Source organism: Mus caroli, chromosome 10, assembly GCF_900094665.2.
Source record: "Mus caroli chromosome 10, CAROLI_EIJ_v1.1, whole genome shotgun sequence".
NCBI lineage: Eukaryota > Metazoa > Chordata > Mammalia > Rodentia > Muridae > Mus > Mus caroli.
This window is the reverse complement of record NC_034579.1, coordinates 116,499,255-116,504,840: the sequence shown is the minus strand read 5'-3', so window position 1 is coordinate 116,504,840 and position 5,586 is coordinate 116,499,255. Positions and strand designations below refer to the sequence as shown.

General features: G+C 38.1%; 1 non-coding gene across 1 annotated transcript; it reads right to left on the bottom strand.

The window, feature by feature from the left end:
- Positions 1-1,654: 1,654 nt before the first annotated feature.
- LOC115032251 lies at positions 1,655-1,789 on the bottom strand. Its single transcript, XR_003837900.1, has one exon. It is a non-coding gene; the product is annotated as a small nucleolar RNA SNORA17 (small nucleolar RNA).
- Positions 1,790-5,586: the final 3,797 nt, after the last annotated feature.

Sequence of the window (5,586 nt, the reverse complement as noted above, 5' to 3'; positions counted from 1 at the left end):
GTGTTGTTTGCATGCTATAGTGAATATGTAGAGGTCAGAAGACAGATTTCAAAGTCAATTTGCCATTGAGCTGTATCTCTGTCTCCTTTATTGACTTTACAAATATGTATTTGTATTATTGGTATTATATATGGACATATGCATCTACCTGTAGGTATGTGTTTATGAATATAAGCATATGTCAAGGCAAGAAGCATTGGATCCCTTAAAGCAGGAGTTACATTTTCATATACAGAGGGAGAGGGAGAGGGAGAGGGAGAGAGGGAGAGGAGAGGGAGAAGCACTCAGGTCCCAGTCTGAACAAATAAAATGTATACCTGAAATAGACCAGATCAATCATGTTTATATACCATTTTCAAATACAATTTAAAAAGGAATGAGGCTCACATCCTGTAATTGATGGTCAACAGAATTCATTGATAATGATCAATGGGAATAGACTGCAAAATATATCTCTATCTTAGCAGACATCCTTCCTCACACTGATAAAGGCAGACTCAGAATTGCCATAGATATTTGAGTGATGTATGATGATCAGTGTCCATCAATCTATGGCTGCATTGAGACATCAGTGAGATATGACAGTCTTCTAATTTTCCTTTCTGTCTTCTAACTCCTGCTTTTGATCCTTATGACTTCAATCTCTGGCCAATTTTATCTCAAAGCATTGCTCCATTTAACTTTGTAACCACTTGACATATTTTTATGTTTCCTGCTATTTGTAAGTAAATGCTTCATGATTTAAGCTTTGCAATGTGGAAACCATGAAAATGTAAAAAAAAAAAAAAAAGTATAAAGAGTTTTATTTCTCTGCCACTGCATAGGGGACCAGCGGCAGGGCCAGTTCTGCAATCCTCATACCCTTGGGGCAGGCTCAGCCACAGCTCCTGCAATATGTGTGGCCCTCTCTAGCAAATATGGCAGCTAGCCAGAGGCCCTTGAGTCAGCTCTCCTGCTCTCACGCCCTCAGGACCAGCCATCTCATGAAGTCACCTGAGGAGTGGGACCAGTTCTGCACAGCTGTCAGATATTTACATGTCCCCAGGAGGCATGCCACAGCAGGAGCATACAAGTCTCCTTTGGTGGTAGCAGATCCCTACATTGCTGGACAATAGACCAAGATGTTGCCCCAGTAGTAGAACAGGACCGTATCCCAGCATGTTCCCAGGTGGTATCTCCAGAGTCTCATATCGGGCTGTTTCTCACTATCCTCTCATCTCCTGTTCTTGACTCTCTTCATTGCATCTGTCTGCATCCTTCTTTTTCTCCTTCTTTTCCATTTCTCTAACACTTATTTGTTCCGCTTAGTGGCGTCCAGAGTCTCTATGTCTGTACTCCTCTCAGGAGTGCTATGTCCCACTCATGAAGTATGGTATTGAACAGGGGTTCTCTCAATTAGGCTCTCCCCATATTCCAAGCCTGCAGGGCTGAAGACTGGTGGTCATCTCAGACTAGTCTCCTTTCCAGGCCTCAGGGCTCCAGTCTGGTGGTCATCTTGGGATCACACATCGCCCAGTCTTCCCAAGTGGCCCCTTGTGAGTGTCATCTGTGTCAGGCTTACTCCTGCTAGGGGACCATGGTCCCAGGTGGGGTTCCTCTGGTCTAACTTGCTTCCTGTCCTGGGAGGCCATCCAGTCCTACCTGGTGCCAGACTGGTCTTAGCTTTGCCTTTTTTAGGGAGATGTTCACAGGCCAGACCACGGAGCATACACATAAACTCACTCTTCTCTGCCCCCTAGTGACACACACGTGTTACGAGAGTCACACCTGAAATTCCTCGAGGGACGGGGTGTTATTTAATTTTAAAATAGATATCCACACATTCCCAGCTGACCCTATCAAATGTGTAATACTGATGGTTATAAAAGTGACAAGAGCTGATATGAAATGAAAATTCACTGTAAACTTGGACTGCATTGGGGCGTTCTCCAAACTTCAGAAATTCCTGTAAATTAGTTTTTTTATTTGTTTGTTTGTTTGTTTGGGTTTTTTGTTTGTTTGTTTTAAGCAAGAGTGGGACTGGAGAAATAGCTTAAAGGTAACTAACGCCTGCTGCTTCAAAAGGACTAGGATTTGGGTCTCAGCACATAACTGGGCAGCTCACAACAGCATACAATTTCAGCTCTAGAGAATCTGATACCCTCTCTTCTGGCCTAGATAGTCATCTGCATTCACACACACACACACACACACACACACACACACACACACACACACAAGGGGGGGTGGAGTAGTACCCTCATAGAGACAAAGGGGAGAGAGATAGGATGGGGATTTTGCAGACAGGAAATTACCAGGAAGGTGAACAACATTTGAAATGTAAATAAATAAAATAACCAAGAAAAAAAATTCTCAAAAGTACATACAAATAAACATAAATAAAAATAAATCTATTTTAGCAGGGAGTCAATTTTTTTTGGTTAGATGCACAATATATGTAAACTATGTGGGATCCAACAAGCAAGTTTATATATGGTGACTCACCACTACAGAAAACTGAAGAGAGCACACAGTATAATCAAATATGCTATGTGAGTAGTAAGTTAGGAGCTTTGAAGGCAACCTACGCTTTTCATGGTTTGAATTGAGTGTATGGGCTGAGTTCCTTCAGCATATAATGTACAAGTTAAATGGTATTGGACAATTTCTCTCTACCTGAAGGAATGTTAGACTCACTGTGAAGAGAAATCAGGAGGATGCGAAGAATGCATGGTAGAAACACATTAGGAGATGCTCAATGCCTTTCAGCCACATGCCCTAAGAGTATCCAGAAAGGTCATTCTAAAAGGCTGCTGAGCAGGCAACAGGTTGAAACAGCCATCTTTAAGGTAGCTTTCTGATAAAATAGTGTTTAAAAGATAAATAAAGGTGAACTACGAAGTAAAATGATATAATTTCTATTTTTCTTCTTTCTTGTTTTCTGACCTTTTAATTTTTTTAGGCCTGTGTTGATAGAGAAATATAGGAAGAGGAGAAAATAGAAGATGGCAAGAGATTGCTGAGTCACCAATTGTGGCCAGTGTCTGAATAAATATAGCATGCAACGTTCCAAATTAAACAATCATCATGTTTTGTGGATGAACTTTCTTCTAGACTCAGGAAAGGTTTTTATTTTATCTGTAATATCTGTGCCAAGTAGTTACAGAACATATACAGAACAAACTCTGCTGACATGATCAGGTTCTTAAAATAGCTCATTCTGCTTTCAGGAAGTGTTAACTATTTAAAAGCAAGTCTTCCTCATAATGACCTCAGTATCATATATGTAATATATATGTATATATTATTTATATATGTATATATATATATATAAATATACATATGTAAAACATATTTGTAGATGCTCAATGTGTTTCAGCCATCTACCATAATAATGGCAGTAAAGGGTTATGATATATATAGAGAAGTAGATGTAGACATATCATACTGCATATATTTATTTTGATATATTATATAACATATGCTATATGTATATATATATTATACATACACATATGTACGTATGTGCACCGAACCTAATCTGACTCTCTGAATTGCTACAATATGATCCCACTTTCTTAAAGTTATCAAAAGATAACAGTTCCATATGTCCTAAGGTTTCTTAGTCATTTGACCATTTGTACATTGAACATGTCACATGACCCACAAGGTTCTTCTCTGTGTGGGCTCTGATTGTCACTGACAGGCGATGTTCACATCAAATCCTGGCAATCTGCTGTGGAATCTGAATTTGCAGGCACAAGCATCCCGCTGTAGCACTGATGTTCAAATTGTTAGAACATAGAAGACTCAAGTCACTCTGCTAAGACAGCTGACATCTGTAAATAAGACATTTTATCCATGGGGTAAGATTTGAACTTGGATGTCAAGGTATACTGAAATATAGATGAGAATGGAACCCGTCCTCGTATTTCAGTTTGCAGCATTTAAAGAAAAGGTATAGCATGCTGGAGAGAAACCTGGTTCACAGAGGACAAATGAGAAAACCCATGAAGATGATGATATGACTCAGTAGATAAAGTACTTCCTATACAAGCATAATGACCTGAGTTTAGATCCCTGGCACTTACATAAAATCTTCGTGGCTATGCATCACTATTCTACCACTAACCTTTCTTCTCCTAAAAGACACAGATGACCCCTAGGTTTGTTGGCCAGCTACTCCAGGGAAATCAGTGAACTCCAGGTTCAGTGAAAGTCTTTGACTCAAAAATAAATTATAAGGCAATTAATGAAAATACCACCATCCATCTCCAGTTCCCACACATATGCATACACACAAACACATACACACCCTTAGAGCACATAGAACTGTAGACACACATCTATTCAGCACATGCCAATACACACTCCTCCTTTTATCCAGAAATAACTCATTAAAAAATACTGCTGAGATGCCAAGTTGGAAGAATAAATGAGAATGGTATGTATAACATAATAATATTTGGCAAAATAGCATTTTATTGAATTAAATAACTTGCCATTATTGCTTTAAAGATTTATTTTGTTCATATTTTTTTTATTTTTCCAACATTGTTTATTCATTGAGTCCACACATAAATCATCAGCCAAGATTAGAATACTACATACATACCTTTCTGTCATGATTCTCTTCTTGTCTCCAATTGTCCATTATCTTCAGATTTTGTTATATATATATATATATATATATATATATATATATATATATATATATATATTGTAGAGATGTTGCCTGAAATAATTTATCTGGGATTATGGCTATCATATAATTATATTACAGATATGTACAAGCAAAATATGTGTATAATATACAAGTCACATACAATAATCCAATCAAAATGTGACATATATTTGAAAGTAATTTTTAAAAATTTATCTAAGGGGAATATAAGATAAATTCTTTGTATCACTGGTTAAGCGATAGTTTAAGAATATAAATCTTAAAAGAAGAATGTAGATAGACTTAGAAAAAAAACAAACACTACTGTTATGTTAAAGGAATATACAATAAGATGATTCTTGATAAATTCTACTATAGTTATATATCCCTGACTTACTCAGCCATCATCAGAGAAGCTTCCTCCTGCAGCAGATGGGACAAATATGAGAGACTCACAGTCAGACAAAGTGCAGAGAGTGAGAGACCTTGGAACATTCCATTAAATCCCTCCCTTCATGACTCAGGGAACTTTGCAGAAGAGGAGGCAGAAAGAGTGTAAGAGCTGAAGAGGATGGGGTAATCTAAGGCAACAGGCCTTCTTAATACAACAGCACCAAAGCACATATGAACTCAGAGTCTGGCAGAGAGCACAGGGCCTGCACAAATATGCACAAGAGAGTGTTCTAGGACTAAGGAAATATGGGTGCATGGCCCCATCTCTAACCAGAAGCTATATCCAACAAATAACCACTCACAAATGAAGATTTAGTTTTCTCCAAGGAAGTCTCTTCGGGGTAGTCTGATGCATATCAAGCAGTAGAGGCCAACATGAAGAAGAAGAAGAAGAAGAAGGAGAAGAAGAAGAAGAAGAAGAAGAAGAAGAAGAAGAAGAAGAAGAAGAAGAAGAAGAAGAAGAAGAAGAAGAAGAAGAAGAAGAAGAAGAA